Genomic DNA, 15,180 nt, shown 5'->3' with positions numbered 1-15,180 from the left:
GTGCTGTGCTAGAAAATATAGCTCTACTGCTCTTGTGCAGATTCAAAAGAAACCAGCAAATATCTTCTATGCTTTGTCAGACATCATGTCAGAAGTGGAGTCAGACGTTTAGAGAAGCACTTATTGGCAGTTTCAGCTCATAGTCACATCTTTGGTCCTTGGTCAGCTTCAGATACTGTTGTTCTTGCATTGCCTTCTCAAAGAACTGGGCATATCATGTTGAGAAGGCAATGCAAGAATAACAGCAGCTGAAGTTTACCAAGGATCAAAGATGTGACTATGAGCTGAAACTGCCAATAAGCGCTTCTCTAATCATCTGATTCCACTTCTGACATGATGCCTGACAAAGCATAAAGATATTTCATAGCTTTTGGCTATTGTTGGATACTGTCAGTTTAATGGGAGAAATACTACCTTTGGCAATGGTACACCTAGAAACAGCTCATGAGAATGAAGTGAAGACAAAGCAGATAACAGCAGAAAAAAAGTCATAGTTAGAAACAAGTAGAGAAAGGCCCTGTTAGTTTTGATGGTTTGTGACAAACTCTTCTGTTCCAAGGACTTACAACTATTCATCTGGGGACTGGTCCCCTGCTTGAAGGAACAAACCATAATTGGAGGTTAAACATGAGACCTTAAAGAAGTCCTTCTGGATCTATTTCAAGCTCCCCTTTTAAAGGTTGCTACATTGGGAGTAATAACTTTCAAAGAGAATGGAGTGGAGTGGAGGATGGACTGAGTGAAAATTAAATGTGGAACACACACGTTTTCTTTCTTTTGTTCCAAGTACAATTTATTTTTTCTCTGTGAAGATGCCTCTGGGTGTTGCCTTAGAAGCTTTGTTTGGAAAAGAATTAGTGGTGAGGCCACACTGGTTGACTCATGGTCAAATAATATTTTTCAATTATGATGACTCTATCCTCAAATCTAAAGAGTTAGAATCAGAAGTACATGTTTGCCGTAATTAAAAGACATATTAAAACCCCAACCCTAACCCATCAAACCAGGTCAGATTGCTCGAATAGATAAGTTTTTAGATCGTGCCGGAAGGAGCGGAGGTCGGGGGCCATCCGGAGCTCAACCGGCAAGCGGTTCCACAGGTCTGGCGCGCCCAGAGAGAACGCCCTCCCCCTGGGGGCCACCAATCGGCATTCTTTGATCGGAGGCACCCTGAGGAGGCCCTCTCTGTGGGAGCGCACTGGACGGAGGGAAGTTGACGCCGGCCGCAGGTATTGCTGTAGGTAATCCGGCAGTTTAAATTAGTTTAAAAAAAAACCTATGGATTTGATTTTGTGAAAAATGAATTGGAAATCCTGTTGTGTAAAAGTGATGAACATATTATTGCTAAGGTTTATAAATTGTTATTGATATTGAACTTGGAAAATGAGTATGTAAAAACATATGTAAGTGGACAAAGAATTATGCACATATGCTTGAACAATGGGAAAATATGTGGATGAAAGGTCTAAAATTCATATTAGGTCATAAGAAAATTTTATAAGATGATGTATTGTTGTTATCTAACAGCAGAGAAATTGTCAAGAATGTATAAAGGTACCACAAATATGTTGGAAATGTAAATGTAAAGAGGGATTTTTTTTACCATTTATGGTGGACGTGTGACAAAGCAAAGAAATATTGGAGAAAGATTCACATTTTAATACAGAAGATTCTTGTGAATAGAAAGATAAACCAGAGACCTTTTTAATGGATAAAGAACTTTTAAAAACCCTAGAACTTTGATGTTATACTTTATGCACAAAAATACTTTGATTTCCACAATGGACGAGTGGCTGCAAAAATTGATGGAATTAGCAGAGATGGCTAAATGGACTGCTTTGATTTAAAAAAAAGAACATAATTAATTTGTTTCTACTTGGAAACCACTTTTGGAGGTATAAAAAAATGAAAATTGATTTTGGGTTTGCTGATTAGATTTATAGAAGTGGCTAATATATATTATGTAAAAGTAAAATGTTGAGATTTTATGTTACTAACTTATTCTACTGCACCAAAAAGAGTCAGAAGTCAATGCTTTTTTTTAAATTTCCCCCTTTCCCTTACGCTTTTTTCTCTTCCCTTTTTCCTCCCTTATTTTCCCATTACCTTCATTTTTCTTTGTATTTCTGTACGTTATATTTTGATAAACTAATAAAAAACATTTGAACAAAGTATAATTTATACTATTTTAATGCCAGGTCTGTTGTGAATAAAGCTCCCCTCATCCATGACTTGATCGAGGAGGAAGGCGCAGACCTGGCATGCATCACGGAAACCTGGCTGGGCCCAGAGGGAGGGGTCCCTCTGACTGATTTATCCCCCCCAGGTTTCCGTGTGCTACATCAACCTCGAGCTCAGGGTAGGGGAGGTGGCGTGGCGATCGTTATCAGAGAGACCCTCCATCCGCGGGAGGCCACTGCCCCTCAGATAGACGGATGTGAATCCCTCCTCTTAAGGTGGGGTCCTGGTGGTCAGTTGGGCCTACTTCTGGTATACCTCTCTCCAAGCTGCACAGCAACGGTTCTACCCAAGCTACCTGACGCCATCTCAGGATTGGCGGTCGAATTTCCAAAGCTTATGGTACTGGGAGATTTTAATCTACCTTCCCTGGGCAGTGCATCAGAAGTGGCCCGAGAGTTCATGGCCTCCATGACGGCCATGGACCTTACTCAAATTACTCAGGACCCAACTCACGAGGGAGGAAACATGCCGGATCTAATTTTTGTCTCTGGGCAGTGGCTAAATGGGCTGGGTGGGGTTACTCCAACATCACAACCCCTGTCATGGACAGACCACTACCTCCTGCGGTTGGGCCTCCGTCACGTCACCCCCCGATGTCAGGAAGCGGAACCGACCAGGTGGTTCCGCCCCAGGCGCCTGATGGACCCAGATAAATTCCAGATGGCGCTTGGACCGATTCCCACCTCCCTCTCCCACAACCCGGCCGAGTCCTTAGTTAATGCCTGGCAACAGGCTGCTTCGGAGGCGCTCGACCGCGTTGTCCCTTTGCGGCCTCTGACCCGGCGCAAGTCCCGACTCGCTCCTTGGTTCTCCAAGGACCTGCGGGAGATGAAGCGCCAGAGAAGGGGCCTAGAGAGCATTTGGAGAGCCAGTCGGTCCGAGTCTGACCGAACACAGTTAAGATCCTTTTCTAGATCCTATCTTGTGGCAATGAGGGTGGCAAAGCGCGCCTACTTCACCACCCTCATTGCGTCCGCAGATAATCGCCCGGCCGCCCTATTTAGAGTGGTCCGCTCCCTTTTAAGTCAAGAGACGGGAGAGGACCCCCTACATGGACGGGCTGAGGAATTTAGTAAATATCTGGTGGACAAAATTGCTCAGATTCGGGCTGGTCTGGACTCTGACTGGGCAGTATCTAACGAGAGGAAAACGATGAAGTTGGCCAAGTACATTTGGGAAGAGTTCGATCCTGTGACTCCGGATGAAGTGGACAAGATCATGGGGAAACTAAGTGCCGCCACATGTTTGTTGGACCCGTGTCCCTCCTGGCTAGTCTATGCTTCTCGGGAGGTTACACGAGGCTGGCTCCTAGCAGTTATCAATGCCTCACTGAGTGAAGGGTACTTCCCTGCTGCCTTGAAAGAGGCGGTGGTAAGGCCCCTCCTCAAGAAACCGGCACTGGACCCAGCTGTTTTAAACAACTTCCGTCCTGTCTCCAACCTTCGCTTCCTTGCGAAGGTCGTTGAGAGCGTGGTGGCACGACAGCTCCCTTTGAACCTGGAGGAAGCTGAATATCTAGATCCGTACCAATCGGGTTTCAGACCGGGGCACAGCACGGAGACGGCATTGGTTGCGCTGGTGAATGATCTCTGGCGGGCCCGAGATAGAGGTTATTCTTCTGTCCTGGTCCTATTAGATCTATCAGCGGCTTTTGATACCATCGACCATGGTATCTTACTGCGTCGTCTTGAGGGGCTGGGAGTGGGAGGCACCGTTCTGCGTTGGTTCTCCTCCTACCTCTCGGACCGTTCGCAGACGGTGTTGGCAGGAGGGCAGAGGTCAAGCCCTAGGCCTCTTAATTGTGGAGTGCCTCAGGGTTCGGTGCTCTCGCCCCTCCTGTTCAACATCTATATGAAGCCGCTGGGAGAGATCATCCGTAGCTTCGGGGTGAAATATCATCAATATGCTGATGATACCCAGCTATTCATCTCCACCCCGAACCAACCCAGTGATGCCCTCGATGTGATGTCCCGTTGTCTGGAAGCGGTACAGATTTGGATGGGAGAAAACAGGCTTCGACTCAACCCGGCCAAGACTGAGTGGCTGTACATACCGTCATCTCGTTTAGTCCAAGAGGTTCCATCTCTGACTATAGGAGGAGAGATGTTACCTCCCATTGATAAAGCACGCAATCTGGGCGTCCTCCTAGATTCACGACTCAGTTTTGAAGATCACATGGGAACCGTGGCTAGGGGGGCATTTGCCCAGATTCGTCTTATATACCAATTACGCCCCTTTTTGGACCGAGATGCCCTACGTACAGTCACCCACGCACTCGTTACCTCCCGTATTGATTACTGTAATGCTCTCTACATGGGGCTGCCCTTAAAGACCACCCGGAGGCTTCAGCTGGTGCAGAATGCAGCTGCGCGGGTTGTGATGGGAGCTTCCCGATACTCCCATATTACACCCCTCCTGCGGGAGCTGCATTGGCTACCAGTTGCCCTCCGGGTGAGATTTAAGGTGCTGGTACTTACCTTTAAAGCCCTACATGGCTTAGGTCCGGGATACTTGCAGGACCATCTGCTGCCGGGAACAAATTCCCATCGTCCAGTACGCTCACACAGAGAAGGCCTCCTCAGGGTACCGTCAGCTAGGCAATGTCGGCTGGCGACCCCCAGGGGGAGGGCCTTCTCTGTGGGAGCACCAACCCTATGGAATCAGCTCCCCCCTGAGCTTCGGATAGCCCAAAACCTCCAATCCTTTCGCCGCGGCCTCAAAACACACCTGTTCCACCAAGCTGACCTAGACTGACAGGCATCTTAATTAATTTATATTTAGTATTTTTAATTCATTTTTAAATTCTCTAATTTTTTATTGCACTGATGTTCTCAATTTCATTTATCTTGATTTATGCACTTATTATATGTTTTATTGTGAGCCGCCCTGAGTCCTTCAGGAGATAGGGCGGGATATAAATCCCATCAATAAATAAATAAATAAATAAATAATATAACTTAATTTATTTCCTGGGGCTGCTCAGTATATCTCTGGCAGCTGAAGCACTCAAATTAATCAGGAAGTCTTTTGATACCTTTTCCCCACTTTCCCAATTACTTTTAAAGTGATCTATAGCAACATTCTCCTCTGTATCTTCACACCTGCTATATTTTCAATTTATTTCATGCACCTGATAACAAAAGCCTTTGTTTCCTTGAATCAATTCAAGGGCTTATGATAACACAGTGCAGGAGGTATAAGGGATAGACTTAGAAAGATCCAAATCTCCAATTAGCTACAAAGCTCATAGGGTATTTCATTTTCTCTCTTGAATCGTAAAAGTATTGATGAAGATAAGATGAATTGTGTAAGTCATTTCATCTTCTTGGAAAAAGGAAATATCTAACTATAATGGATAAATAAATAGATAATGCCCCTTGATATTGTTAGATACAGGGCTTTTTTTCTCATAGAATGCTCAGAACGGAGTTCCGGCACCTTTTTTGGATGGAACCTTGTAGGGTAGGCAAGGTGGGTTGTATGACATGTGTGAGTTCCGGCACCTTTTTCTTTTACAAAAAAAGCACTGGTTAGATAATTTTAGATTTGGAGTTAATAGTCATAAAGGGGCTGAGCTAATGTTTTTTTTTAGATGAGTGTTTTAAATTATGTTGTTTCACTCCTGTTACATTTAGTGGCCCCATTTTTTTCTGCATTCTGCTAAGTAGAGCTCTTTGATTTTTAATATAAAATCTGCTTTTGACTTCTGTGTGTAGGTGTGCACCTGCATGCATGCACATGTCCTTTCAAGTCAATATTGACTTATGGTGACTGCCTGGACTTCCTGGCAAGATTCTTCAGAAGTGATTTGCCATTACCTATTTCCTAGGGCTGAGAGAGAGTGACTGGTCACTCAGTTGGCTTTATGCCTAAGGTAGAACTCATGTTCTCCCGGGTTCTGACCAGAGGCCTTAACCACTACTATAAAACTAGCTTTCTGTTTTGACCTTACATTACTTTGAATCTACTGTTTTTACATTTACTTGCATGCTTCACAGTTGTCATGCCCTATTTATCAACAGCTTACAGTTCAAAAGGTTTGCCATCAATCAGTCCAATTACAAAGAAATACTTAACTTTTTAAGCAACCTCTTAAGATATTTGACAGTGAACTGAATGTATGCAACTTCCCCCTCTCCCTAATGTTGCCATGGTAGAAAAAGGTTGGTTTATCACTTATGAATTCCATTGTATTTCATTTGTTTAGAGAGTCTACACTTTTGTTCAGATATTCTGTTCTATATGGCAGCTTCTGGGTAGTTACAAAGAGACTATTTTTGGTGATGGCACTCTAGTTATGCAAAGGCATCTCAGAAAAGCTCATCTTTTTGAATGTGAACATTGTACAATTTTATTCACCTAGTAATGCTCCTTACTGTTTTGATTTCTAAGCCGAGCTGCTAACTACTTTATGAAGTCTTCTATTAAAGGAATCTTTTAATGATACATGATATTATTTGTGTTTTTCAGTTATGATTTTTCACATTTGTAACACGGTATTTGTTGTATGCTACAATTGATGTATTTGATTACTTTTAATTGTAAACTGCCTTGTGTTACTTATAAGTCTACTACCTTATTAAGAGATGTCATTTTGTTATGATGGCAGGGCGTAAGTCTTCAATTAAGCTAAGGGTTATGCTGGTAGGATCTTGTAAGCCAGACAAGTGTTAAATGAGATAATTGAACTAAGGACATCATCATTGTCATTATTATCAACATCATTACAAACAGCAAAAATCATCTACCTAATTACGGTACATACTCAATGAGTTTATATTCCTGATTTACAAATATCTCAAATCTCATATTTGCATATTTTAGTGGAGCCTGCTCCTGTTAAAAATAGGAATAGGAAATATAGGATATAGGAAATATTATTTGGTATACTGGTTAAGCTACCAGGCTAGAAAACTGGGATACCAGGAGTTCTAGCCCTGCATTAAGCAGAAAGCCAGCTGGGTGACTGCGCCAATCACACCTTCTCAGCCCTAGGAAGGAGGCAATGGGCAACCAATTCTGAAAAACCTTGCCAGGAAAACTAGTTAACGCAGTGGCCAGAAATCAATACTGAACTTGAGGCACATAAAACAAACAAAAAACCAGCAGAAGAAGACCATTACTAGAAAGGAGAAAGAGGAGGGAAACCTAAGTTACACCCACAGATGTTTGAAACAAGCCGCAATAATATCATTATTCATATCATTTGTGTAATGACATGATGATGCTAGGAGCATAACTTGCCTGTCCCCAAAAATGCCCATTGAACTTTTAATGATGAGTAGCCATGATGAATCTATTCTATCAAAAACTACTGTGCCTCAGATAAGAAAATTCTGTATGCAATATTTTAATTGTGTATATTAACTCAATTCACACATGTAAATCAAAGCTAAGTAAAACTGCTATCATCTGACCAATCCTCGGCCTATGATGGAAGAAATTGAATGTGAAAGCCAGATTTCCATAAATATTCTTACAATTGTAATAAGTTCCTGCCACGTACCAGCAGCACTTTCATTAAGAGATAGGCAGCACACATTGCATATTATCACCTTTTAAATATACATAACATGCACATACACACATTCACACTTTCTTTGGTCTTTTAAAAACTCTTCCTCCTTTTCTATCAGAAAAAAGGGCTTTTCCAAATGGTCCAATAACTGCCAAGTTTAGGATCTTTTGTGCTGCACCTGTTCAAGTGTTACATCAAGGGACAAGAAGGCAGAAACTTCCTGCTGGGATTCTGTCTCCTCCACTGCATTTCTCTGAAAGTCACACAGGCAGATGATATATAGGCTGATGACTACCACACTGCTGAAAATACTCCTGGTTTTTTACTGCATATTTGGAAGGAAGCAGTTTTAATTTTTTTGTCAAAATTTAGTGGCAATGTTTTAAAACATAATATATATATATATATATATATATTTAACCCCTGTTCTAACTTAAAAAAAATAACTAAAGCTTTATTCAGCTCTTGGACAAAAGAAGAAGAAGAAGAAAAAAGCAGGATTCTGAAGATCAGCTTTCCATCTGACTGCACAAAAAGACACTTGGACTTGAACTGTGAGTTTGCCTTTTGAGGGATTAAATTCCAATTTACATAATTCATCCCCCCCTCCTCTGGTGATGGAAGGGCATACAAAAAAAGAAAGTATGGGGCAGGAAAGAAAAGGGCAACTGGGAAAAATATATTATTAAGTTTGAAATTTTGTAAGAACTGAGTATGGACACTATATTACAACCCTGCCTAAGAGACACCACCAGTAATCTGTCATTTTTTAAAAAGATCTGCACTCATTATTCAGATAGAAAGTATTATTTTACCCCTTTGTGCATAAATTTCTTCTATTTGACACTATTAAATGCCATTAGTATTTGCTATTATTTTTATTATATTGTTCATCAACCTGTATTTGATTTGTACACTGCCTTGAATGTGTGGAGTGAGGTATGTTTATAAATTAATTTAAATATATAAATATTGCTAGGCCAACTATATACAGTTCAAGGGCCATTTTCACTTTGGTTAACAACCAGGCAAGTGTGTATTTGATTTCATCTGGACATTTATTTATTTAATTAGATTTTGATCCTGCCTTTATTACTTTATTAATAACTCAAAATAATCTAACTTTGATGACACTGGGAATATAGAGACATAGTTCCGTGTTGCACTCCTGTTCCAAGTATGAAACAAGGTGAAAACAAGGGTAGCGATATTCTCCCGGGGCTATTGCATTTTATTGTACACAGGTTATAACAGGAAATAAATTTGTTAGATGAGCTGGAAGGAAAAATATCCTGAAGTCTCTGGATCTGGCAACTTTAAATTTAAGCCTTATCTCCAGAATAAATCAGTTTGGGGTCTTTTGTTGACAACTGCCATTAAGGGCACTATTGCTACTAACATCATGTCTGTGGAGTTCCCAAGTCCTAGGTGTGACCTCTGCAGCTCTCTATCCCAGGTGGACAGGAGGTTGAGTAGAAAACAATGACAGCTACTCACTATGAATCATTTCAAAGGTTAGGAGTGGATAAAAGAGAAGAAGGAAGCTGAATTCTATGTTGCTATCTATTTGTGCTGAAAGCGCAATGTGGACACTAATTCAACACATTGTGTAACTTTAAATCTTCATATATGTTTCACGAATGACAATAGCATAATGAAAAACTCCCAACTGATTTCTAGAATTGATTGGGATTAGAGGATAGAGTAGTGTCATCTTGGCCCAAGAGAAGTGTGATATTTCACTAAGCATCCTTGCATGCTGTAACTAATTTCCCTGTAGTGGCCAGAAGAAACATTCCAAAATGTATACTATTTATTGGGATCTTTATTCAATCAACATTAAGTTACAAACATATTTTGTGTAGAGTAAATATGTAAAGTGTAAAATTGTCCATATGTCATTTTTCTTTCTTTTTTTTATTGAAAAGTTTTAACATACAATTTTTCTTTAGAACCCCCCCTCCCCCTCCCTTCACCCTCCCCCCCTACCTCTCCCCCCTCCCCCCCTCCCCCCCCGACTTCCCAGAGCTAAATACAAGGTATATATAAAAAAAACCAATCATAAACAATCATATACTAACAACTATAAACTCTAAAATCCATCACTCTCTAGCTTATATAGGATAAAACAAAGCTTAGTAATATTAAATATATATATATAAAAAACTAGAAGAAAAAAAGAAGAAAAAAGAAAGAAGACTTATTCAAATGCTACATAAAACTTCTTAACCCTATACTTATTCTGGATAAACTCAATCCATTTTCTCCATTCCATAATATAGCGTTCTTGCGAGTGATCTTTCAAATAGGCCGAAATCTTCGCCATCTCTGCCAGGTCGGAAACCTTTAAAGTCCACTCTTCTATAGACGGCAATTCCTCTTTCTTCCAATACTGACCTATCAAGAGTCTTGCTGCCGTAATTAAATTCAACATCAACTTAGTGTCCACAACTGTAGCATCTGTAATTATTCCCAACAAAAAAAGTTGCGGACAAAACTTTATCCTCTGTTTAAAAATCTTCTGCATGTTCCACCAAACTTTTATCCAAAAGGCCTTAACCTTTTTACATGTCCACCATATATGAAAATATGTTGCATCTTCATCACCGCACCTCCAACATTTAGGCTGATAATTCGGATACATACTTGCGAGCTTTTTAGGAACTAAATGCCATCTATAAAACATTTTGTAAAAATTCTCTCTTAAATTTTGAGCTTGTGTAAATTTTACGTTCCTCACCCAAATCTTTTCCCACGTGTCCATTGTAATAACTTCCTGGATGTTTTGGGCCCATTTTATCATACAATCCTTAACAAATTCTGTTTCTGAATCAATCTCTATCAACGCAAGATATATCCGTTTAATATGTGCTGGTCCCTGGTTTCTAATTTGCTTTATCAAATTTTCATCAGTCATTGTAAAACCATTTTTCTGATCTTCTTTCCACCTGGCCCGTAACTGAGTATATTGAAACCAGTTTTGAACAACCTTCCCTTCTCGCAAGAGGCTATATGATTTCAAACACCAGACATTTCTTTCCAAACTTAGGATCTCCTTGTACGTAGTCACATCATGTTTGAAACCAGCATGTATATTTTCTATTGCATGTTTTGGAATTGCCCACAGTGGTATCTTGCAATCTAACTTATGTCTGTACTTCTTCCAAACTCTCAGCAATGCCTGTCTTAAAATATGCACTCTAAACACATTATCTACCTTCTTGTCATACAACAAATATGCATGCCAGCCAAACAACAAATCATGGCCCTCAAGATTTAATAATCTCTCTTGTGTCAAATTAATCCAATCACTTATTCCTACTAATGCAGCAGCTTCATAATATAGTTTAAGATTGGGCATTTTAAGCCCACCTCTCTCACGAGTATCCTGCATAATCTTAAGTTTAACTCGTGGCTTTTTCCCTGCCCACACAAATTTATTGATACCTCGCTGCCATTCCTCCAAATTAGAATCTTTCTTAAGAATCGGTATCATTTGAAATAGAAATAAAAATTTAAGCAGGACATTCATTTTCACTGCTGCAATCCGTCCCAACAAAGACAATTGCAATTTTTCCCAATTCTCCAATTCCTTTTGAATTTTCCCCCATAGTTTTTCGTAGTTATTTTTATATAACTTTGTATTAGAGGGCGACAAAAACACCCCCAAATATTTAACCCTTTTAACAATCTCAAATCCAGTTAGTCCTTCTAAAAGAGCCTTTTGGGAAACTGTCATATTTCTGACCAAGATTTTGGTTTTCTGTATATTAACTTTAAATCCAGAAACCTTCCCATATTGTGTTATTATCTCCATCAGGTCCACAACAGAGTTCTCTGGCTGGGTCACTGTAACAACCAGATCATCTGCGAATGCTCTCAATCTATAATCCTGATCTCTAATTTGTATCCCCTTAATTTTTTCCGAATTCCGTATTTTAACCAATAATATCTCTAATGTTAACACAAATAACAAGGGCGATAACGGACACCCTTGCCTTGTGCCCTTCTCAATATTACATGCTTCTGTCAAGCTATTATTAACTATAATTCGGGCAGTTTGTTTTTGATATAATGCCCTAATCGGTTGCAAAAATTTTTCCCCAAAATCCATTTTGTCTAAAACTTTCAACAAAAATTGCCAATTCAATTGATCAAAAGCTTTTTCAGCATCTAAGAAAATTAGCGCCGCAGAGATCTGGTTGTTCCTTTCCAAAAACTCTAACACATCAACTATATGCCTCACATTATTTTTCATTTGCCTACCACTAATAAACCCCGTTTGGTCCCCATGAATCACCTGTTGCAGAACCCTCATCAGTCTATTAGCCAAAACCTTAGCAAATATCTTGTAATCTGTATTTAAAAGCGATATCGGTCTGTAATTTTTAACTTGAGTAGCATCTTGGTCTTCCTTCGGAATCAAGGAAATAAAAGCTGTTCTCCAAGACGGTGGCACCTTTCCCCCCCTCTGGATTGTCTGGAACAGTTCCTTTAACGGTTTTATCATCTCTATTTGTAGATTTTTATAATAGGCCGCAGTCAAACCATCCGTACCTGGTGCTTTATCCACCTTCAATTCCTTAATTGCTGTAAAAATTTCTTCTTCTGTAATCAATTGATTAATCCCTTCTTTTTGTACTTGCGTAAGAACCGGGATGCTAGCATTCTCCAAATATATATCAATGTCTTTTTCATTAATTTTCTCCTTAGCATATAATTTAGAATAAAAATCCACAAAAGCGTCCTTGATAAGGTCCTGTTGAAACACAACCCTTCCTTTATGCTCAATCTTGTCTATATTAGAAGTCCTTTGTTTTTTCCTCAGTCTATAAGCTAACCATCTACCTGGTTTATTAGCGTTGCAAAAAGTATTATGCCTGGCAAACCGCAGATTGGTTGCCACTTGGTCAGCCATTAATTTATCAAATTGTCCTCTTAACAATTTAATAGCCTCCTTAGTCTTCACATCCTCTGAGTTCAAAATCAAAGCCTTTTCTTTTTCCTTTATTTCATTCTCCAGTTCTTTCCTCCTAACTTCCACAGCACGTCTATGTTTATTATTCATATATATCAACACCCCTCTCATGTAGGCCTTGCTAGCATCCCACACCATATCCATAGAGGTACCTTTGTTCATATTAGTTTCAAAAAAATCCTTCATCCGCTGTTTGCATTCTTCCACATTTCTCTGATTTCTAAACAAATTCTCATTTACGCGCCACGAGCGCCTGTCTCTTTTCTCCTTATCAATCTCTAACCAAACTGGACTATGATCAGAGATAGTTCTTGCACAAATCTTCACCTTTTTAGTCCTCAAAAAAAAGTCATTAGTCACCAAAATAAAATCAATCCTCGAAAAAGATTGATGTCTATCAGAATAAAAAGTATAATCCTTTTCCTGCAAGTGTCTCTCACGCCAAATATCTCGCAGTTCCAAGTCATCCTTCATTTCAAAAAAAGATTTAGGCAGTCTAGCATGACTTGGAATGCGCTTAAAAGCTCCAGCCTTATCCATCTGTACATCCAAAACACCATTCCAGTCCCCCATAAAAATAAAAGATTTATAATCTAACTGGGTAACCTTTGTATGAAGTAAACTAAAAAAGTCAGCCTGTTGTTGTTGTTGATTAGGGGCATACAGTCCAACTAAAAGCGTCTTTTTGCCTTCTAGCAACAAGTCTATCAGTACGTATCTTCCATGCTTGTCTGCTTCAATTAAGTCCGCTGTTATGGCACTTTTAATATAAACAACCACTCCATTTTTCTTATTCATTGCAGAGGCAACAAAGTGCGTACCCAGTCTTGAGTTCAATAAAAGCTTTTAGTCCATAGCCCTAATATGCGTTTCTTGCAAACATATAACATCTATCTTGAATTGTTTTAAATATTGAAAAACTTTCTTTCTCTTCTGTGGTGAATTTAGTCCATTAACGTTCCAAGTCAAAAATTTAGTTGCCATGCATATCCTCCCAAAGCTCTTGAAGCACTGCTTTGATAGGACTATCTTCTTTAGGCCGTGCTCCTCCCACTGCTTGGCTATGAGTACGTTGTGAAGATTCCGAAGACTTTTGCTGGTCTTGTTCTTTTATTTTCTTTGCTCGTTTTAAAGCAGCACGCGTTACCCTTTGCTCTCTAGGATCATCCAAAGAAGTTATAGCTTGATCTCCTCCAGCACCGTTTTCCTCTACTTCAACCTCTTGATGTTCTCCTTCTCCAAATCCCTTTGCAGCTTCCAGAAGTGTTAATGGGGTTGCTTTTAAAACGTTAGTATAGAAATCACGCGCTTGCTTCACAGTAATCAGCCGGTACCTTTTGCCTTCATACATCACCATCAACCCATCTGGAATCTCCCATCTGAACCTTATATCTCGTTGCTTAAGCTCTTGCACAAGAAATGTGAAGTCTTTCCTTTTCCTTAAAATCTTTGGAGGAATTTCTTTTAAAACCAAGACTTCTTGATCAGCAATCACAACTTTAGCATCATAGGCAGCTTGTATAACTTCATCTCTAATTTCTCTTTTTGCAAAGTAGACCACCACATCTCTAGGTAGCTTTCTCTGTCTAGCAATCCATGAGTTCACACGGAACACTTTATCCATAGCTTCTCTTATTTCAGATGCTGGCTGATTCAATACCACTTCGAGAGCCTCAGAAACCAGCTGCTTTAAATCTTCCTTAATATTCTCTTTTAAGCCTCTGATTCTAACAGCAAACTGCATCTGGTAATATTGAGCAAGAATTAATTCCCTTTCCATTTTGTCTCTTAAATCTTCATTCTCCCGTACTTTTGCTTCTAATATGGCATTCTTTTGAGTCAAGTCATCCACTTTTTCATCCAAATCATCCACACATTCCGCCACTTTATGCACTGAAGACAAAATGTCTACCTTCATCACGCTGCACTTCTGTTCCATCCTCTCTTCTATTCTCTCCTCCAGTTTCTCCAATTTCTCCTCCATCTGTGCAAATTTATCACCCATTGATTGATTGATTGATTCCAAAAGTACCTGGGCATGTTTATCCAGAGCATCTCGTAAGTCCTTCGGTGTCAATACATCAGGAGGGTGCAACGCCTGTAATGATGATTGTTGCACCGGAGAAGATCCACCACTCCGAAGAGTTTTAGGGGGAGGTTTAGCCGCCATCTTTCACTTTCAATTGTGATGCACTTTCACTTAAAGTTTAAAAAATCCTTCAAGCTCGAGAGTAAAATAAAATAATCCTCTTCACCTTTTCCTCTTGTACCGCTCTGCCTGCTCCTTTTAATCCATAGTCCTTTCCTCAGGCAGGGGTGGTTGCAGACGCCTGGCTCTGCTCCAAGAAATCCGGAGCAGAGACGCCGGCCAGCTGGGAGCAACCCAGGCTTCGGGGGAGTTCAATCCTTCAGCCGCCCAAGCTCCAAGCTCAGGCGGTCCCGG

This window comes from Vipera berus (assembly GCF_964194415.1).
Source record: "Vipera berus genome assembly, chromosome: Z".
Lineage (NCBI taxonomy): Eukaryota > Metazoa > Chordata > Lepidosauria > Squamata > Viperidae > Vipera > Vipera berus.
The sequence above is the reverse complement of the archived record's forward strand: the minus strand, read 5'-3'. Positions refer to the sequence as shown.